The following is a 23189-nucleotide window of genomic DNA, read 5'->3' as shown; positions in this document are numbered from 1 at the left end:
AACTAACTAACTAACTAACTAACTAACTAACTAACTAACTAACTAACTAACTAACTAACTAACTAACTAACTAACTAACTAACTAACTAACTAACTAACCAACAGACCAACAGACCAACCAACCGACAGACCAACCAACAGACAGACCAACAGACCAACCAACCAACAGACCAACCAACCAACCAACCAACCAACCAACCAACCAACCAACCAACCAACAGACCAACAGACCAACCAACCAACAGACCAGATTTTATCTGAAGACACGTTGCAAGAAAGAAGGTTTAGATTGTATTCTTTGTTGTATTATTTAGAATGGCCTAACATCAAGATAAGATTCATCCTCTCTCATCTTAATCCACCATGAGCAGAAAACTTTGCAGCATTCAACAAGTTACAGTGGCAAGGACAAACTCAAGCAGAACCAGACTCATGTTAGACAGACATCTGCTGAGACCGTGTTGGGGTTAGAAAGAAGACAGAGGGAGATGCAGAAAGAGAGAGTGATGAACAGAGACAGACAACAGAGACAGAGGAGAGAGTGGGAAAGACAGGATCAAAGTGTGGTCCAAACCTGAACCAGCCCTAACAATAAACTTTATCAAAAAGGTACGTTTTAAGCCTACTCTCAATAGTAGATAGGGTGTCTGCTGCCTGGACATAGACTCGTAGATGATTACAAACTACTTTTAGAGACCTTAGGTACGACAAGCAGACCTGCATGCTTGGAGCGTAGTGATCTAGAGGGGTAATAGTGCACTATGAGCTTTTTAAGACATGAAGGTGCCTGAACTTTAAGAGCTTTTTAGGTCAGAAGAAGGAACTATGATGATCTTTTTCATAACTATTTGAAATTTGACAGATTTATATAATGATTCATTAATCCTTGAAACTGTCACAGCATTAGGCACAGATGAGAATACTCTCTAGTTTCTTTATTTTAGATGTTTTTTTCAGACAAAGAGAGCTGGATACACAGCATGAGTCCCTGTTTGAGTGCTAATGCAGCATCTTATTGATTTTATCCAGATACAAAAAAAACATTTTGTGTCTGGATAAAATCCAGGTTAGTGTTCTCCCTGTGCAGAGAATCAAGTGTTTAATGTTTCTGGTCAGTGTCAGGCTTGCTCCTGGGTGAATCTCAAACCTTGACCCTGATGGTGCAGCTCTCCTCCAGCAGGAAGGAGTTGTGTTGTCATCACAGTCCTTTCTGCCAAAATCAACAGAGCCAAACGAGAGGACTTTCCCTCAGTTCACAGAGACCCTGCTCTGCTTCCAACTCAATGATTTAGTGAGATTTACAGCTCTGCCAGGGTGTTGATGGGTGCTGCACGCTAACTTTGTGAATGTTTCAACAAATCCTGCAGCAGGAATCAGAGTTTTTTCACCGGGCAGAGTCTCAGTTTTTCCTCAGTGGATGTGTCTGCGTTGGATTTCTCTCCGATTTTACAGACTCTTTGGGATTATTCCATAAAGTTCATCTGGGAAATATTAAAAACAACCATCTGTGAAAAATCCACAACTGCTGCATGTTTATTCAGATAATTAGCATCACTGGACGGTTGTGGATGTCATTGTCTCTTCATGGGAGAGAAAAATTAATCCTGAATCTGAGACGTCTTCCACATGTGTGTTTGTTCAGTCCTGGTGACTGTGTGTAATACTGTGATGCTAACCTTTGTGCGTCTGATACCACACTGTGACAGTGGAAAGAAAGATCTGCAGCCAAGGAATTTTCCCGTGCTCAGGAAGTTGTTCAGATTCTGCAGATTATGGCCGAGTGAGACTGAATGACGAAACACAGGAAACCGCAAACCCTCCAATAAACTGGCAGCGGACCCTGACTGACAGCTGCTTTACCCATTAGGGGCTGCAGACTCTGGACTCAGATCCATGCATCCATGAAAAACAGCTGCATATACTAAGAACGTGACTTTAGACCTACAACTTGCAAATACTGTGACACATTTTAGATTTTGTACCCAACAAGATATTTTTCGAAGGACTCACTGAGGTCAAATTAATCCATAAATAGGAAATTGAGGGACTTTTTGAAAGTAGACTTATTTTATTTTTGAAAACAAATAATAATCTCAGCATTTCATGTTTTAATTTCATTCAGCAGCAGTGAATGTTAGACCTGGTATGGCCATGGAAATTTTCAGTTGATGTGTGTCTAGAAAAAGGCTATGAAAAAGCTACAGGCCACTCTACACTTAACTATGTCTCTGCTCAAATGGTGAACTACACATTATCCCTTCTATAGATAAGAAATTAATGTTAAAAATAAGACTTAGTTTGAAGCCAGAACTAGAAAGCCGGTCAGGACAAGGAATCAATCATGCCAGTGTAGGCTGCACACTCCCCTTCCTTAATGAAGACAGAGAGGAGAGATGAGAGAGAAAACAAAGAGATAAGTGTATAGAGAGGTGTTTGAAAGAGCACAGGGAGGGCAGTGCCAGGGTGAGAAGCCTGTTTGGGCAAGGTCCATAGACTGTATAAATAATGGACGTAGTATCCGTGACGTCATCCATCTGTTCCTGAGCGCGTTTTTGAAGCAAATTGTCAGCGGATGCCATATTGGAAAGGCTGAATGCAACCAAACTCCGTCCAAGCTAGTGTGAGGTAAAGAGGCGGACCTTTAGCCTTTCCACTAACTGCTACAGGCTGCCCACCTGTCAATCAAGTCAGTCATGTCCTTACATGGGCAAAACTCTTAAGTTTAATACCTTCTAAAATACCGACTTAGAAAATAAGTAAAGTGTGTGCCAATAGGAAAATGAGCTACTCAAACCTAAGTCATTTTTTGAACCTGGCTGTAAACATGGTTATTATTGCCGTAAAGATCGTCTTCTTTGAATGGGTGTTTATGTCGTTTCTGCAGCCAGCCTCAAGTGGACGCTCAATGAACTGCTGTTTTTAGCACTTCCGCATGGGCTTCATATTTTTAAACCGGATGTTGCTGCTTGGCAAGAGAAGGGAGAGCAATGGCTATATTTTATTTTTGTTTTATATTCCAACCAACAATATCTCCCCTACCTCAGATCCACTGACTTCTTTGGTCTGATTGTCTGACATCTCCTTTACTGTCTTTCACAGACTTGTTTTGACTCTGTCTGTAACAATGTATATTTTAAATGAAAAAACTGTAGCTTCAGTTGAGTGTAAAATGAATGTCACTTCAATTAATTGTGACATTTTTAAAGACAACTCTGTCAGCCACATTTCCCTGCAGATGTGTCTGTGCTGTTTTTTGTTTTCCCGGGGATTTCCAGGGTCTTCCTCTTCCACAGATCCTGTTTCTCCTCCATCTTTCAGCCCGGTCCAATTTTCCAGTGTTTTGTTTTCCAGTCATCAGGACGTTTTACCACAGCTGATCCCGTCTCCTCTCCGCCACACTGCCACATGCTGTCATTGCCCTGTTGAATTTTTCCGACTGCTGGCTCCTGCCGCCGCCGCAGTCCTTTATTAAAGCTCCGCTCTAACCACAAAAAACCCGACTGCATGGAAGACCACGTTTCCTCCTTTTTTCCTCTTTCTCATGACGGTGAAGGTGGATGGCACCTAATTAATGGAGCTGATCTCAAACTTTCAGGAAAGAAGAAGACAGTAAGCCAAGCTGCAGACAGAGAGTTTAGAAGGCTTTTGGTGAAGAGGAGTCTTGCGGTGAGGAGCTGGCTGCTCCCCGGGGGCTAAATAAAGCTGGAGGAGGGAGAGCAGGTTGATGACAGACAAACCCTCATTCTGACCATCAGCGTCCTGGGGAGTCGACCAGCCTGGAGTCCCGACAAAGATCAAATCTACAAACGTCTCTGCAGTTTATTGATTCAGAGCTCTGTTAGAGGCTTTTACTTGACCCTCTGAACTCTGCAGCAGAATGATCTGAAGGCGTACTGTGATATTTATATGGATTTATGTGTCCTCACTTTTATCTTCTTCAAATGCTTAGCATGCCTTAGCTGTGTAAAACATAATAACATAGGTTTTAATTAACCACTTAACCCTCAAATTAAAGGTAAAAGTTTAAAATTGTGTAATCCAATTTTAAAATAACTCAAATGTTACATGTTTTTTCATCACATTTTGTACATAAAACTTCCTGAGCTAAGTCAGTTCTTGATGTAGAAAATATTAATTTAACACTAAGGATGTCATTTGAACTTGTTAAATGTTTAACTTCTTGACATATTCTCATATTTATGATTGCAAAAATCGTCCTTGTCAGAAACACAACGCCTGCAGGTGTATTTTTATTGGGGTATCTTCACATGTTTGTATCCAAATTCATACAACCTTAGCTCAATGATCTTCATCATTAAAACATTTAAAAATACCAAAATCGGATCATCTTTTCATCAAATTTTGCCAAATCAGCAAATAAATCACCCAAACCCCCGAACTACAGAAAATAAAAGCATGAATAAATATATATTTTTAACCCTGGCTGTTTTTAAAGCTCTGAAATTTTTATTAAGATAAATCCTTCAAAGCAGAGCGCAAATGTTTCTTAAAGTGTCCTCTGCAGTAAAAATATAATTTCTACATGTTTGTATCCTTTTGTGATGTTATCTCTTGACGTTTCTTCTCTATATTCATAGATTTTGTCCAACCTGAGCTTGTTACATAATAATAGTTTATTTTTTTCATTGTCTGATCCAGATTGCTACAGGTTAAGAACAGGATTGATTTTAAACTTTCACTCATCACTTTCAAAGCCCTACATAGACTTGCCCCATCACTTTTAACAGCTCAAGTCCTACACAGAATGTTTTCCATGCTTTCAATGTTATTTCAATCTGCCGGTGTACATTTGTACTCATGGTATAAATCACTTAGTAACTGTGTTTTGAAAGGTGCTATATAAATGAAATATAGAGACCAAAACCAATATTGGATATAGATACATTGAAATATATTTATTATCACTACAGAATGTATTTAAGCTCTGAATATTTTGACATTTCTTGGGGTATTTGTGTTTTCCGAGCAGAGGTAAAGGCTTTCAACAGCATTATCTGCAATGAATATGATGCCTGCGTTTGCATCTTCAAAGAGTCACACTGTGGATTGATTAGTGATCAGGTTGTCCCTGTTGAAACTCATGGGATAGTTTTGCATGATGGGCTTTAGGCTTTGGACCAGGTTTTTGTTGGTCTGAGCAACAGTTGCTTTCTCCGTCCTCAAGTTAGCAACGTACCACCTTCACACCAGACCACACCTCATTTAAGGCCAACACATCCATGGTCAGTAAAGTTGGTGTAAGTTTCTTTGTTATGTATACAACAAGGGCGCTGGGCATGAAAATGATGATGGTGTGTCAGGTGGAAAATAACATAACATTTTGCTGTATGAACATTTTCATATTTTAGTATTTACCAACCTACATCTCCTATGGTCACATCTGCCTCAAAAAACAAGATGGCGACTGCTAAACTGCCAGACTTACAGCTTCAAAAATACATGACAAACCAATTGGTGATGCCATGAAAAGTCAATAAAAAATACAAACGTATGATGACTGAATAATGTGCTGTATCCTTTCAATCCTTCATGGCTGCTCTGTCCAGAGAAATAATAACATTCTTCTCTACAGCATCAAACAAAAGATCCAAGATGTCAGCTTTCTAAAATCAACTCTTAAACCGCTAGCCTTGCAAGTCTGCGCTTATCTTTCAAGAACTCTTTTCAGATATCTCGGAGAAGTTTTAAACAAACCTAACCAGACGTTAACATCCCTCCTCGTACGTCAAGATTCAGAGCAGACGATAAAATAAACTGAGGCCGCCCCTCTCAAATTTTTATATTGAAAACCCAAACAGAAAATATATCTACATGCAAGAAGCACATGTGCCAACAGCTGTCTCCTGCACATGTTTAAATCAGTCTTTCATCGCAGCCCCCCCCCAAACACACATTTCATAGAAGTCTGGCGTGAGTTGAGTGAGGAGGAAAAGAAAGAGCAAAGTGGGGTGTCAGAAAAACCTAGGAAAAAAGACTGGAGGAGAGATAAATGTGAAAGATTAAAATCTTCCCAGCACTGTTGGAGGGATTCCTGTCAGTGTGAAGCGTGTATTTAAAAGCTGTGATCAACAATAATAATAAAGAACAAAGATGGTCAGGACTTTGGACCAGTGCAGACTGTGGGTGTAAGATGCTGGCTGTTTTTGAAACTGCCTACTATACTAGCAGTACGTACTGATTAGGTCCAAATTCAGTGTAGCTTGTAGTATGTGAACAAGAGCAACATCTGCAGTAGGCCAAAACTTCCCAGATGTCGCACTGATTCCAAAAGAATCCTCAGTATGCATCAGACCAGTGTCACTCGCATACTGTTTCCCACAATGCACAGTGATAATGTTCAGCTTTTTCAGTTTTTTGTCCTTTTTTGAACACTCAGTTTTTATGTGCTGTGGAAATTATCAAATTCAATATAAGCCACCTCTTAACTCTTTTAATCATAAGTGATGCTAATGAAGCAGTTTTGCTATCACCTTGGCCGTTGTTTACTTCCGCTGTCCGCAACCGGATATTTAGTGACGCCTGACCCAGCACACTTCAAAACAGATCCAACAGAACATTCATACAACCTTCAAACGCAGTAGGCAGTAGGTACTGCATACTACATTTCTAGGTAGTATGAAGCAGGTTGTCTCGAAAACAGCTGATGTGATTATAGCGAGGCTTTAACTCAAGACCCCTTCAGACTGGATCATATGTAAAGTACCGATCCCACCATGTAATTCAAACCCCAGCATGAATGAAATTATTAAATTGAGAGAATTTCATGGAAAAGTTGACAACAAGTTCTTGTTAAGTGATGTGAATGACCTGGCGTGAATGGAGCGAGCTGTATGTGCAAATTCATGACATGTTCAACATGCTGCTTGCTTCATTCACTTTTTCATTAGAGTTGAAATATCAGATTTTCAGTTAACCTTTTGTGCCATGATGCCGAATAAGCATGAATCAGCCTCATGATGTGAGGATGTACCAGCAGACATGAATCCATATGAAAAAGGAGGAAAATTGATAGTGTCTGTATGAGTCTTCCCTGAACTGTACGACAACACGTTTTTTTTTATTGGAAACAGGATTAAAAAGGAGCTTGCTTTGAGTCAAGTGACTGAGGAGTTGAGATTATCTGGTAAATTCTGAAAACCTTTGTCTGTCACTTGATTCCAGCTATGAGTTGTGTTAGCAAGTTGGCACTGCCCTAATTAGCATCACTGGCCTCTCATCTTTGGGGCCTCGGTACTCGTGAATGAAGCGAGTTATTCATGCAAATTGCATTGAACATTCTGGTGTCAAATATGCAAAAATAAAGTGAGTATCAGACACAAAGCAGCACAGGAGTGGAAAGTAATGTGCACCTATGCTAAACCTTTATAAAGTCATATTTTTGTATTAAAATGTATCATTTCCAAACATTTCTATTTTCAGAACCCTTGAGAAGAAGGATTTCAAATTTGAACAAGATCAGGTAATCAAGATCAAGTATTGAGCTGAGAAGTTTTGAGCATGACCGTTGAGGGTCCTACATCTTTGAGTGCATGCCGCTTTGTCTGATGCCCTCTGTTATTTTTAAAGAACAAACTTCTCTCAAGATTTACCTCCAACAGAGAGGTTTTATAAATCTACACCGTCCTTGCCGGCTCAGGTTGGAGGGTCGAAAAAAGCATCAAAACTCCGGAAGCTTCACTGCAGCTGCACCTGAGGGGACGAGAAATAACATCAACACTGACCTCGACCATAGAGACGGAGAATGTAGAGCAGTGTGAGGATGAAACAGACGGGACAGAGTTAAAAATTAAACAGGCTACTGTCTGTAAGTCCTTCAGGTATCATTGTGATTCAGTGGAAGGAGCCATAGAAAGTCAGGTTTGATGCTGCACAGAAAAAACAGTACAGAGGAGACAAAGAGTTTTTCAGTGATGACACTACTGAGTGACACTTATCACAGTTCTGTAAGGGCGGGAGTAAGGGTAACTCATACTGGATGAACACAAACATTGTATACAGCAGCAATGGAGGTTCATCTGCTTATTCACATGCGTCCACTACACATCAGTTTGTGCATGGAAGTGTAAATTGCACCTACTCTAAAGGCAGCCATGATTATTTCTTGACACTGAGCTGGGTGATGTCTTTGTTGTTGTTATTCAAAAGTGAAGGTGAAGACTGAAGACTCTTAGACAAGTATTTTTATGTATCATATTAATTGACAGAAATGCAAAACAGCCCGTCTTTTCTTTTCTTGAGGCCTAATTTGGTCATGGTTTTGTGAAGCACGAAAAAGACATTTGCCCTTCTCAGGAAGGGTGCCCATCATACAGGAACTCTCACCAGGCAGACCTCAGCAGCATGCCGGCCTATCTGCGCTGGAGGTCTGGATTAACGGTTACCTGAGCCTGCTGTTGATGCTGGTCGATGCACACTGAAGAGATTGTGAACCGCCAACATCTCTTCTTATGACCTGCCTTAACCGATCATCATTCCTCATGAGGCACGATTCAACCTGGCGCCCTGAGTCCAACCCAATCAGAGGCAGTGCAGTGTGAACCATGACTTTGTAGCATTCCTTTATGAGTCTTAACACATTGATTGGTATCAATTTTTGCTGTCTTGTTTTGAACCGTAACTGAAGTCTGGACCTCTGTGACCTCCTTGCGGGTTATGGCCATGGTCGTAGCCATTACAGCCTGTTCACTGCTGAATCTACTGGAGACATTTAAAAAGTTCAATTTGGGTTTAGGATCCCAAATATGTAAAAAAAAAAAAACAGGCTCTAAATTTAAAGTACTGGCAATATTTTATTTCATACATCATCTATCGTTTGGTTTGGAGCATGGGACAGGGATTGGCGTTGAGTGTTGTGGTGACAGAGAACAGTTTGTCTCCTACCCTGGGACTGAAAGCTGCTGTTTGATTTGGCGTCCTGTGAGACTACAATGTGCCAAAAACCGAAACCTCTCACACCTCACTGATGACGTGCCTGACAGAGAATCCAGTTACTGAGCAGGCTGCATATCAATGCCTGGTTTCAGACGCTGGTGACTCAAGAAGGGTTACTTCTGAGTATGATTACTGAGCATGCTCAATGTCTGTCACTTGCAGATGTGATTTGATGGTTTAGATGTGCTAGTTAATGTAAAAAAGTCAGCTTTCTGAGAGCTAGTGAGTGCCTCAGCATGCAGCGAGTGGAAAACCTGTTGCTCATCATGCTCTAAGGGAAATACGATGTGCGGAGTTCAGAAGCAAAAAGAACAAAGTGAAAATTGCTAAAATTTTTGATTCGGAGCTTTTGGCCTTAAAGGTTTTGTTGCAGCCATCAAAGCCTGTGGCAAGAATGCAGGCTGATGACACCTAAAGGAGCAATTCTCAGAAGAAAATACACCCGTCAGAACAAAGAGCCAGAGTTTAGTTTAACTGGAACATCCACCCGGACTAGAAAACTGTATTCTGTGGTAATGGATGGATCCCAATCTGCTACACCCTGCATCTCTAAAATGATGGATTCAGACCACCCAACCACTTCTATGCAACAGAACATCCTAACAACACACACACACACACACACACACACACACACACACACACACACACACACACACACACACACACACACACACACACACACACACACACACACACACACACACACACACACACACACACACACACACATACACACACACACACACACAGTGAGTTATCTCGTCATCAGGCCACACACACCACAGCCTGAGCTCTGTTTAAAGTCATCAGTGATGCCAGTGTGTTATAATCAAAATAAAAGCTGAGCAAGTGCAGAATTTATGTGCATGTTGTAATTACTTCACTCCTCTGACAGGGTGTTTCAGCGCAGAGGGTTCGGTGCCAAGTGAAATACACAGCAGAGCGCCTGCCAGCCGAACGCAGCGGCAGCATGTGAGAGTGGATTTGAAATATGTTTGCACAGAGTTGTGTAAGTTGGCGGCCTGAAGTGTTTCATGAGGCAGGAAAAGCTTGAAAACTGCAGGGAGAGCTTTGTCTTCAGTGGTTTAATCATTCCTGCTTCTGACGTGCTAATGATATCTTTTCCCCATCACATCCCGAGTCTCCATTAGACCTGGATTCATACAATCTTTATATTCCCATTTGTTTGATTATCATCGCTCTATCTGAAGTCTGTTATTACTCCAGGGTCGAAGTCTGAAAGCAGTTTGTTAAATTTAAATCAAGTTTCAATCACAATCTTCTTATCCCCAACAGCCTTCAACACAGACATTTTTCAAAGTCTGTAATTTCCTTTATTAATCAGGAACTGCTTTCTTCATGTCAAGGTACAATAAACAGACATTTCTACAGTAGATTTCTTAAGCCTGCAGCCTTGAAACAGGCTATAATAGCTGCAATATAATCATTGGAAGCAAATGCATGATCAAAATACATACTAAGTGTCTGACAACATTACAGAAAGGACAGAGATAGACCTCTGTGTTGATGGATGAGATGCATTTCATAACCAGAAACAGCTGCTGCATCGCTCTCCTTAAAGCCACCAAACCTCATTGACAAAAACAGTGATTTTACATAACATAAAATAGGAGTAACAGGTCTTCTGCTTTCCTTTAATCTGTAAGTTTCCTTTTGCAGGGCGTTAGTGTTTAGGTTGGCTTCGTTCTCACAGAATATGCAGGTGTCATTTCATATTGCACAAAAAGATGATTTGATGAAGACATCAACAGACAAGCGTGTCTCGGATGTGCATGACTAAACTCAACAACTGCCTGAGATCAGTAAAGAATTGTTTAAAATGACCATTCTATTTCACCCGAAGCAACCATCACAACTTTTTCTGAAAAGGCTCTTGACTCCTTTAACAAAAACAGAAATGTTATCTTACTAACACGAGATGCTGGTGAACAGATATCTGCATGAAGAGCAGCTAACAATCTGTTCTCAGTCAAACATTTAAGCTTAGACACAAATCTGTTGATGCTGTGTCACTGAAGACAATCAGAGTTTACATTTCCTGACTTCCTTAAATGCATCAGAAATTGTGGATCCCACCTCCATTCAACAAACAAACATTTGAAAAGTAGTTTTCTTCTACTCTTGAGGACAGCTCTGACAAAGCTTTACATTTGACTAATCTGCATCATGATGATGTAACTTCAGCAAACTTAAGACTCTTTAAGCACAGAAAATCACAAGAAAAGCAGTTTGTGTTTCAGGTTCATGAAGCTGAAGTAAGCCAAAGTGTAGCCTCTATGGAACTGTTCACAGTGAAACTGAGACTCACTAAAAACAGATGAACGGGCGCTCCTCTGGGGGATGTAATGAGCCAATGACAGAGTTTATTTTGCAGGCATAACTGGAAGGTTAACTCTTGTAAGTTGCCAACGAGATTGTAAACACTGCATTAGTGGGAGAAGAAAGTCTTGGTCATTTATTGCTCAGTGGTGGCTACACTGGAATGTCTGAATACTTGGCAATTATTGCTATGAGATGATAGCCGCTGGGATCAGAAGCTAAATACTCAAGGTGTGATAATACTACTCTATATGTCAGTAAATCTTATGTAAACATCATGAAAAGCTACCACACGGCCAATGGGACACAACATGAAGTAGTAAAATAATGACCTGGGAATTCGAATTTCCAGTGCAGTCCAAATATCCCCTCATAAACCTCTGAGTGAGGGTCACAGCTCCAGTTTCAGACGTTTCCTGAGTGGAAGTGAGCCCTCCTGTTTGGCCCTGGTCGGAGTCTGAACGCTCTGATATTATGAACACAGTGAGGCGTTTTGTTGTACAGAGAGAGGTCGAGTATTTGATTTCTATAAGTGGGTGTTTGTATCTGGTTTTATACTTTGTCTCTTGGCTCAGTGAGCTGCTTCAGATTTACTGTCTGAGCTTCATCGTGCAGGATATTCTCATATTATTAATCATACCTTTAGTGGTTCAAACTGATGCTTCCCTGTCCCTTCAGAAGCAAACTAGATGTAATATAATGATTATTAAATGTTTTAATAGCTGCTATAATTATGTTTTATTCTTGACCCAGCTGTGTGGTGAAGCATATAACCTGGCAACCATTGCAGAGATCGTCTCCATACTCTGCTGCTGAGCTGCACCTGCCCGGGCTGTGATACAAACTGAGTAACTATTAAGTGGAATGAAGATACAGTCACTTTTTAAGAGCAGGAAAACAGGAAGACATATGAGAAATGAGGAATTTCAGAGCTGGAAAGGCTGGGATCTAATAAAGAAGACTGCTAGACAGAAACTACATTTGAAAACCTGCAAAGTGTTTAAATGACCAAACTGTGTCACATGTGGCACTGTTTGATAGAGCAGAGGAGAGACTTTTTTATCCTGTTCCAGCTGATTCACTTTATAGAAACCTATAGAGCTGAAGACAGAAAGTAATGCTGCTCATTTTGAAGACTGAAAACTGTCTGAAGGTGAAGTTATTCCATGATTTTATGCTATGATGTATAAAGAAGTGTGTCTGCTTAATGTACATTAACATAGCGTGCCTTCAGTGTAAACCACAGAACGGTTTGCTGCAGGAAATCTGTGGTCAGAAACGTCAAAACTGTGACACACATCTGGTTCTGGATTATTAGTAAGAGCTGGAACATGCACGTCTTGAATACTTTCATGTCTCTCTTTAATATTGTGAAATAAAAATCTTTTTAGTCCTCCTACAGATCTGAATGTGACGAGGTTCTGACTGTGGTTTAGGTCTTACAGTATGTGTGTACAGTGATGTAACACCTAGCCTGACGGATAGTTCTGTCCTGTAGTGATTACCTGTTAAGGGTGACAGCGTCTGGCCAAGTCCCATCTATGAAGTCATCACCACACTGAGGAGCTGAGCCAATAAAAATCCACCTGCCTGCTTTTGCTCTGACACCTCGCTGCTGCACGTCTCACGTATTTGTATGTTGGACACAAATAATCCAAGATCATATGTTAGATGTTTTTATTTGGAAGAGTTAGCAACCAACTCTGGAGATTAAGTATAAATGAAACAAAACTAATATGATGAAAACAGAGAACTATTTCAATGTATGGGTCTTTTAAGGTGATTAAAGAGCTTGATATTTTTGCATCTCAGCCTCAAATGGCTAAGATTATCCTGTTAACACAGTGTATTTGATAAGGTGAACATATAGTGTGGACCATGGGTTGTGTCATTATGCAATAAAAGAACAATGAGAGCTGAAAACGTACTCTGAAGACGCTCTTACGTTCAGCTTTTCTGGGTTTCTGATGTAATTGCTGAAAATTGAAGAAAGCAGGTAAAATAGCATCGTTCAGTGAGGAACTCTGGATGCTGAGTGATGCAGACTGCAGCCGTATGTGAGCCGCTGGTATCCTCTGATTCAGAAAGTCCTGAAGTCCCATTTCTGACAGCAGGAGCTCTCCGGGTTCATGGGCTCGCAGTTTACACACCTGCACCTCCAGCTAACTCTGGATCTGTCCTGCTCTCCAGTTAGCTCAGAAGTTTCTCCTCTTTCTCCTTGGGTCCGTTGAGTCTCGTTCTTCCTCTGTAAACTCCGGCTCATGAAGGTGTCCTCTTGTCTCCACAGTAAATGGCATGTAATAGGCGCTGTCAGAGCCACTCATTTATTAGTTTGGTTGTATTTCTGTCAGCAGACCTGAACAGCTGATCACAGTTAGGGAACAGCTGATTACCTGAGCTCAGGTCAGTATTCAGATCAACACTGGGGAGAACATTATTTGCAGGAGGACCAGGATGAACATGTACATTTCCAGAGAATTAAGCAGTAGAACAATCAGTGTGCGGCAGAGAGTCATAGGCGTGGAAGGTAGTTGTTTTTTCGCAGCATGAGTTACTGCTTTTAATGGTAACATTATCATTGCAGTGAGACGCTTCAGTAAGTAGCAAGATAATAGACTCAGTGGGAGTGAGTTAAAAACTGGAGTTAAGGCCAAAAAACTGTGTTGTAAAGAAGGAGACAGTGGCTCTATGATGTTGAGAACATACCAGGTTAGTACCTCGGTCTGGCAGAGTAGCGAGTACGTGGTGTTCCAGTAAGGGTGTGGTGGCAAGCCAAGGCGACAAAACATATAAAGACAGCCAAAAAGAGATAAGATGCAACCATATTAAATACCTTGGCCCTGGTAGCTGCTGCTTGCTCCTGCTGCTGCTAGTAGAGGCCTGGAGGCTTAACTGCTGTTGGCTCCTGCTGCTGCTGGTTGGTCCTGGTAGCTGTTGTGTGGCTCCTGCTGCTATTGCTGAGCTTAGGCCTGGACTCACCCTGGTAGCTGTTGTGTGGCTCCTGCTGCTGCTGCTGAGCTTAGGCCTAGACTCACCCTGGTAGCTGTTGTGTGGCTCCTGCTGCTGCTGCTGAACTTAGGACTGGACTCACCCTGGTAGCTATTGTGTGGCTCCTGCTGCTGATGCTGCTGCTGAACTTAGGCCCGGGCTCACCCTGGTAGCTATTGTGTGGCTCCTGCTGCTGCTGCTGGGCTTAGGCCTGGACTCACCCTGGTAGCTGTTGTGTGGCTCCTGCTGCTGCTGCTGAGCTTAGGCCTGGACTCACCCTGGTAGCTGTTGTGTGGCTCCTGCTGCTGATGCTGCTGCTGAACTTAGGCCCGGGCTCACCATAGTAGCTGTTGTGTGGCTCCTGCTGCTGATGCTGCTGCTGAACTTAGGCCCGGGCTCACCCTGGTAGCTGTTGTGTGGCTCCTGCTGCTGATGCTGCTGCTGAACTTAGGCCCGGGTTCACCCTGGTAGCTATTGTGTGGCTCCTGCTGCTGCTGCTGCTGCTGAACTTAGGCCTGGACTCACCATAGTAGCTGTTGTGTGGCTCCTGCTGCTGATGCTGCTGCTGAACTTAGGCCCGGGCTCACCCTGGTAGCTGTTGTGTGGCTCCTGTTGCTGCTGCTGAGCTTAGGCCTGGACTCACCCTGGTAGCTGTTGTTGTGTGGCTCCTGCTGCTGATGCTGCTACTGAACTTAGGCCCGAGCCCACCCTTGTAGCTGTTGTGTGGCTCCTGCTGCTGAGCTTAGTCCTGGGCTCACCCTAGTAGCTGTTGTGTGGCTCCTGCTACTGCTGGGCTTGGGCCTGGGCTCACCCTTGTAGCTATTGTGTGGCTCCTGCTGCTGAGCTTAGGCCTGGGCTCACCCGTGTAGCTGTTGTGTGGCTCCTGCTACTGCTGAGCTTAGGCCTGGGCTCACCCTTGTAGCTGTTGTGTGGCTCCTGCTGCTGCTGCTGCTGAGCTTAGTCCTGGGCTCACCCTGGTAGCTATTGTGTGGCTCCTGCTGCTGCTGCTGTTGTTGCTGCTGAGCTTAGGCCTGGGCTCACCCTGGTAGCTGTTGTGTGGCTCCTGCTGCTGCTGCTGAGCTTAGGCCTGGGCTCACCCTTGTAGCTGTTGTGTGGCTCCTGCTGCTCCTGCTGCTGCTGCTGAGCTTAGGCTTGGGCTCACCCTCAGGGGTACACCAGTATACCAGTATACCAGGGGATACCAGTTAGTACATATATTTTCAAGGTTTATTGCTTGTTTTTAAAGCCTTACATGGTCACCTCATATTTGTGACCTCTTCAACTCTTTTGAGATCCCATGCAGGAACTTTCTTTATGTTCCTAATTCTCGGCTCGTAACCAAAGCTATCCGATGTTGGATTTATTTCACACCTTCACAGGTCGACTCTGATATGAATGTCTGGATGTGGAAATCTTAAATGCTTTCTGCTTGTTCTTTCAGTTTAAAGTGTATTTGGCTGATTCCTGACCCTGTGCACGCTCCTCGACGTTATAAATCACCACCGCTTAATTATAACCCTAAAACATTAATGACTCGGCTGTTTTCTTTCCAGGAAAATAGCATCAGGTTTTATGGAGAGCACTTGAGCTCTTCCAGCTGAAGTTTTGGAGGATGCCCTCCACAGGACGCCAGATGGGAACGAGTCAAGCTCTCAGAGTGTTTACTGCTGTCAAACTGTGGGTCAACGAGGGACTCTGAGAGAGCCAAACACAGGTGATTTACCAGCCGAGAGATCTGTCAGGTCTGCCTTCTTTTCACTTATCCTACGAGTTATGTACTCAAAATCGCAACTTCTCTGCTTTTCTTCCATGTCCGAGACAAAACCATTCTCCACTGAGCCAAACAGCAACTCAAAGAGTAGAGGGGTGTTTGATCACAACAAGTTAAAATCAAAGCTATCGGACAACCTTAGAGACTAACAAGTTGACAGCTGTCTCGGTGCAGGCATGACGTACAACCAGCTTTAAAAGTTCAGTGTGGTTTTAACTGAGCATGTTTATTTTGTGTTGAATTAATTTATCAAAAAGCAGGAGTGTCCCTCAGCTCCCTGCTGCATCAGCTGTGTGTTTCCATCCCTGCAGTGCTGTAACATGTGACTTCTCTCCTATAAGACTCACCTGAAATAATATCTGGGGTGTAATTCCACAGGTTGGCATCGCAGAAGTTGCTAAAATCCCCTGGCCTCACCACTCTGGCTTTTTTATAAAATCTCTGTCATGACTCTGCTTTAACTTCTGACCTCAGGTTTTTATGTGGAGGACAGAGTACACACGTCAAAAAAACAACAAGAATATAATTTTAGAAAGCAGGAATCGGTTCAATTCAAATCCAATCGAATGCTGCTTTCTGAAATAAAGGGTATTGTGGGTCCCAGGCTGCGTCATGAGACAGCCTTACAGGATCTAAGAAAGGCACATTAACACCTTTGACACTTCCCCCTGTTTCATAGCAAACCTTTGGGTTGAGCTGGCCTTTAAAGCTGCACAGAGTCCCAGTATCCTCTTAGGAACTCTTTTAAACTATGAGATGGGAAACCTGAGAACCTTTCAGAAGACACCTGGGTTGCAGACTGGTTTGACCCCTGGTTAATTTGCAGAATTTTTCGAAGCATCCCATGGACCGTCCGTCGTGAAGGGGCATTACATAGACCTGTTTTCCTTGATGGGCTCTCCTGGAATGGTCACAGCACTGCTGGGGGACCCTCTCCTGCTGTGAGGGGCCGTTAAGCTGAGAGGATGTCGACCTGGAGAGCCGAGTGTGTCCGTGTTGATTTATTTCTCTCTGGAGCAGCAGGGAGAGCTGGAGGTGTTATGATGGGGGCTTCCTCCTCGTTTCCTCGCCAACTTCCGGTCACAAAGGAGCTCAGCTTCTGCAACAGGCTCCTCTCACACCCACATGGACTGTCAGAGAAAGGTGACTCTAATGAATGGAAACAAAACGAGCTCTGGGTGGATCTCTCTGTCCAATCATATCTGTATCAGTTTCACCTGCACAGACGTATACAGACCTTAAAGAATTACCAGTTGACCATATCACTTTGGCTGAATGTGTGCATGTGTGTGTATGTATGTGTGTCCCTGTGTGTGTATGTGGAGGGTCTGTGCTCCAGATGTGCAGCAGTGAGGGTCCCTCTCTGTAGGCGGTGGGTGTTGCTGAACGTGTCGGCAGCCATATGGACGGGAGGGGTTGGAAACATCCCGTTACAAATCGTACATCAGAGGCCTGACAGCCTCCGATCCAGAATATTTTCATTTCAGTCACGAGTGCAGACGCTCCAAAGGCCCTGGACCACATTAGTTTAACCCCTTATGGACTGTCCATTACCAAGGATAATCACACACAGATAAAACATAACTTGTGCATACTTTTTCATACCAGTCCCTCAAAACAAACCAAATAAAAGACTAAAACGAACGTCAAAAAACGACACTCTCAGTTCAATCACTCTCCTCAGACACAGAAACACACACTTCTTTTCTCCAGCCATAAATCATCCTGCTCATGTGCATAAATGTATTAACAAAAAATACACCTTGGCCCATTTCAGAAACATACACAGAATCCAAAGGAACATGAATGGGATAAAAAAAGTTTGTCCAAAAAAAGTCATGAGACAGTTTCGGGAGATGCCAAAACAAACTTTTGGGATTCCCTGAGAAACTTTTCCTTCTTCACAACTGTTTTAAATTTTTAACTTTTTTTAAATCTTAAAAAACTTTTACAAAACCCCCCAAAAACCCTTGAGATCCTAAGAAAATTTTGGAAGATCATAAAGAATTTCTCAAGACCCTGAAACTTTGTGATATCCTGAGAAACTTTAGTGAGAGGCAAAGAACTTTACTAATTCCTAAACACTTTTGAAGTTAATCTTTTAGGGGATTCCAAGAAACTTGAAGATGATCACACAAGACTGTTGTAAGATTTTCAGGAAAATCTACCAGTTCTTGTGAAGCTTGCTGGATCCCAGGAAACCTTCGCAAGATAATGAGAATCTTTTACAAGATCTAAAGAACATTTTGGAAGATACAAACAAATTTTTCAAGATCCCTTCATTCAGCCCTTCATTTTCTGACATCCCGAGAATTTTTTATGAAATCAAAATCTTTAAAACTTCTCATGGAAACCTTTGATGAATCCCAAGCAACATTTTGAGGACCCCAATACATTCTAGCAGGATCCTGCAAAAGTTTATCTTGATCTTGTGGAACTGTTAAAAAGATCCTGATAAAATGTTGGTGATTCCAACAGAGTTTTGTGAGATCCTAAAACATTTTTTGGCAAACTCTGGAGATCTTGAGGAGCTTCTTCAAGCTGTTGAAGAACTTCTTCAAGGTCTTCAAAATCATTTGGAAGATCCTACATTACTTTTGCAAGATTTAGGGAGGTTCTGAGAAACTTTATTAAGGCCCAAAAAGTTATGTCAGCAAGTCACCAAGATCCCAGAATCCAAATAATCTTTGGATCCCATCGAACCTTTTGCTGACAAACTTTTGGGAACCTATACATTTTGGAATATTTTAAAGAACAAGGTTTAGTGAAACTCTGCTACAAACTGCAGAGAGATCATTCAGAGATCATGAGATCTTTTCAAGGTTCTAAAAAGTTGTAAGATATCACAAAACTTCTGCTAGACCTCTACCAGATCCTTAGAAATTATTGTGATAAACCTGAGACTTGTTGGATTTTATAAAACTTTGATAAACTGCTGGATCTCTAGAGAAACATTTACTTACGTTACATAAGATCAACCAATTCAGCTAAATACTTTATATATCTAAACTCACAAAAACAAGTTGAAAATGGAAAATGTTTCTGCCAATGTTACAGCAGTTCTAACTTGAATGATAATTTATCTAACAAAAAGAAAAACAATGAAAATGTACTAACTGACTCCAGTGATATGTCTATTTATTACCTCAGTAAACATTCTCTTCAGTAGTTTATTGTCTCAACCTCTAGTTTCAAGTCTTCTCCATTAAAGCATGATGTTCTTTCTGAATTGTATTCACAGTAAATGTTGGTAATTACACAAACTTTTCCCCACATCTTTTAAAAGGGAGGACAGCAGCAGAGGAGGCCCCGTCAGCTGTTCCAGTCCTTGTTCTCCACGCTGTTTAAAAAAGGGGAATTAATACACTAGGTGGAATCTGCTGGGACACACTGTCATGACTGATAACGTGTAGGGAAAGTGATGTCCTCCTAGAGAGGGAGTTTATAATGTTCTTGACATTCACAGCTGAATACAGCAGTTCAGCATTGACCTAAAATCTTACAGTGCCTCATGGAGCCCACACAGCTCGCTCCCTGAAGGAGAGTTTATCAGCTTCATTCACACACCAATGTCAGCTAACAGTCCGATAACACATAACTTTTATTGCAGTGCCAAATTGTTTTCTTGTTGAGGAGACCTTTGACATTTTTCTTAGGTTACGCTGTTTTTTTTTTTTTAAAGCTAAACAGTTCACTCCTGTCACTCCTTTTTTTTGTACCAGGCTGTAAACATGTTTATTTCTGCTGTAAAGTTGAATATTTTAACATGGGGCTCTATGGGGACTGACTCACTGCAGGAGACAGTAAGTAGTTTAAAGTGAACTTACCTGTTTTTTTCCTCTATCAGAAACATGAATTGAAAATGCTGTAGACTTTTGTAAAACTTAAAAAAAAAAAAAGAAAAAGGAAAACAGAGCATTCAGCAATTTCCCTTGAGAATTTTTTGGAAAACTTTGGACAATTTTCTGAAAACCTTTAGGAAAGTTTGAAATTGGGAGTATTAAGACATAGTCACAAGTAAAGACATCGTCAGAAGTTTTGACACTTTACAAAAGTTTTCATTGGAAGATTGGTAAAAGTTTCAGAAATTAAAAAAAAATATTGGACATTTTTATAAAACTTTTGAGAAACTGTTGGAAACTCGTAAATGTTTAGAAACTTCAGCAGTAATGCGGAAAGTTTTTGAACTCTTTGAAAACTGTAAAAATCTGTATAACTTGTCACAAATGTTCAGCAACTTTTGGACATTTTTAAGTAACAACTAACAAAAACTTTCTGAAAACATAAACTAGTTTAAACTTTTATAATTTTAATTTGGAAGTTTTGGGATCTTTTTTAAAAAAAAAAAATTCAAATACAGGATTATTTATCCAGGATTTTAAAACTTTTGAACTTCCTTGTTTCAGAAACTTTTGGGAATTTTCTAATTCAAATTCACAAAACATCCTTGAAATTGTTTAAATTTGCATACACTTTCAGACATTTTTTCTTATACACTTTCAGAACTTTGTACAAACCGTAAACCCGGGAAACTTTAAGAGTTTTTGAAAACTTTCAACTAAAAATTGATAGAAACATTCAAAAGTTTCATGAACTCTGGTAAACTCTGGAATTTTTTTATCAGAAATTTTGGGAGACTTTTCAGAAATTTCATTTTTAATGAGAGTGTTTGACAGCTCCTCACTGTTCTTCAGTACCACCCTCTTTAAATGAGGTCATGTTGTGCTTCCCTGAAGGCCTCATTCACACACTTGACATTATTTGTACAGTCTATTGTTTATTGTTGTACTTGCATCTTACATGGTTGCGCCAAAGTGTGCTCTTATGGTCTGAATGGTGTGTTTTTATTAGAATAAGGCTGCGTTCAAACCAGCATTTAGTTTTAAAGGCTCTGCTGTGATCACTGATGGAGTCTGGCTGCTGCCTGATTAAAAGGTTAAAGAGAGAAGTGAGGCTAAACACAACAGTAAATCTGTGGGCACTAAAACAAACAAAAAAAGTGTCAGAAAAGGACCGAAATGCTGCACAGTTGGTAAGAACTGTATTTGGACCCTCGGAGCAGCACCTCTCAGAGTCAGTTAATCCCTTTCTTGACTAAATATTAAAGATATTAGGACTTTAAACCTGTCCAGCGCGGTGTTATGTTCGTTTGGCGAAGCAGAAAACTGGAGAAATATTATTTATTTGAATCCAGTCTACGGGCCTGTGTGTGGAGGCGACGTAACACAAGGACCTCAGGCTGTTGTATTTTATGTTAAAGGATTTGTTTGACACGCTCTTCATCTCCCCAGGCGCTGCTCTTCCTCCCAACACCACACCTCCCTGCTTCCTCCGTCATCCTCCTCCACTGTGAGAGAAAACTGAAGGACCATCCAAGAGAATGTGCTGGAAACACTTCCAAACTGTCACACACATATATCACACAAACACACACACTCACACACACACTCGTCTTCCTCTCCTGTGTGATCCTGGCAGCGGCTGGGTGAGAAACAGCAGGACGGGCCGCTGCTCTTCATCAGCGGAGAGCAGCCTTGACTCTTTGACGTTCAGCTATTCAGGGTTTTCCTCTGCCTCACTTCTCTCAAGCTTTTTGTTTTTCTTGGTACAAAAACCGACAGCAGAGGAATGAACTATGGGAAAAAATATGTTTGAATGTTGGTGAGAAAATACACATGTGGGCTCCGCCTGAATGAAGCTGAATCACTCTGAAAAAAACAATAATTTAAGAGTCACAGAAGATTTAGAGGAGCTATATGGGAGTGTGTTTTCTCAGGACGGTTGCGTTCACACTGCAGGTGAAAAAAAGATCAAATCTGGATTGTAATTGATGCACTTAAAATCTCTTTTGGGGGGCACAGATTTGGCCTAATGGTTAAGTTGGGCACCCATATAGTGGGCAGCCTATGTCAATTCCAGCCTGTGGCCCCTTTCTCACATCAATCTCACACGCTCTCCCAGTTTCCTACTCTATTCACTGTCCTCAACTCTATCTATAAAGGTGTAAAAAATATAACTTTAAAAAAAATCTCTTTCGGGCTTGTTTGATGTTTTACATCTTGTAATAAGTATCTTAAATGTAGAAGTGCAATCCCAGCCTGAACCTTGATAAATAATGAAAACGTGGCCTGATGTGTGAATGTTTTTCTAAAAGGAATTAAAAACATGAACCTTAATACAAATTCAAACACATAAAAAGGTGAATCACACAGGAAGCATGTCCTGATGTTACATCAGAAACGGTCAAACCAAACTCCAGTCAAATCACAACCATTTTAAAAGTAGTTTTCCTGTCATCTTGATGACTGAGCAGATCATGATTTCAGAGTAATTACGAACAAACATCATAATGTAGTTATTTCAGCATCCTTCAGTTTATTGTTGTTAAATCTCAGTACCATCCTTTTGATGTGGCCTCATAGCGCTTTAGTCCAGCCACACATCATATGACTTTTAGATCTTTAATTTCATTTTAAGACTTTGGGACATCACACACAAAACGATCTATTGAGATTGCAATGCGTGTGATGGCCCTGTTGAATCTGTGAGGTTTGTTGTGGGGAGACCAATTATTTTAGAGGCATTTGTTTTAAGTTCACTCCGGTTGATAAACATCCGGTTAGTGACCTGAAGTAAGACCGATTATGTGTTACTTTACAGTGAAACTGAGACTACAAGACTCCCTTTCTGCACAATTGTTATCACACAGTTTTATGTGGATTTATTTTGACTCTTGGAGCTTTACATAAAAACTTCTAAACTACTGATCTCTAGTGGAAACTTCTAAACTACTGATCTCTAGTGGAAACTTCTAAACTACTGATCTCTAGAGGTGTAAAAAGGGATGTCAGCTCCCTCTAAAATCCCTCACTTCTTAAATTTTTGTATTTCTAATTGATTCTATTTTTATGTAGAGCACTTTGTGTTACACTATCATTGTATGAAAGCGCTTTACAGATAGCATCTGATTGATTGATTGATGTCCATCAGAGAAATCCAGGTACTGATCCTTGCCAAAACTGGGCTCTGGTCAGCCTCAGGTTGCCCCCAGCTGAGAGAGTCCAGGTGATGATAGAGGTATCAGTATCTGTATCTGTTTTTTTGTTTAACCCAGACAGAATAACATTATTTTGAA

At 41.3% G+C, this 23189-nt stretch overlaps 1 long non-coding RNA gene across 1 annotated transcript; it reads left to right on the top strand.

The window, feature by feature from the left end:
- The first annotated feature begins 15839 nt into the window (after nt 1–15839).
- On the top strand, nt 15840–22224 carry LOC117828136. The gene is made up of 2 exons (XR_004634338.1): nt 15840–15997; nt 21346–22224. It is a non-coding gene; the product is annotated as an uncharacterized LOC117828136 (long non-coding RNA).
- The last annotated feature ends 965 nt before the right edge of the window (nt 22225–23189 follow it).

This window comes from Notolabrus celidotus, chromosome 16 (assembly GCF_009762535.1).
Source record: "Notolabrus celidotus isolate fNotCel1 chromosome 16, fNotCel1.pri, whole genome shotgun sequence".
Lineage (NCBI taxonomy): Eukaryota > Metazoa > Chordata > Actinopteri > Labriformes > Labridae > Notolabrus > Notolabrus celidotus.
The sequence above is the reverse complement of the archived record's forward strand: the minus strand, read 5'-3'. Positions and strand labels throughout refer to the sequence as shown.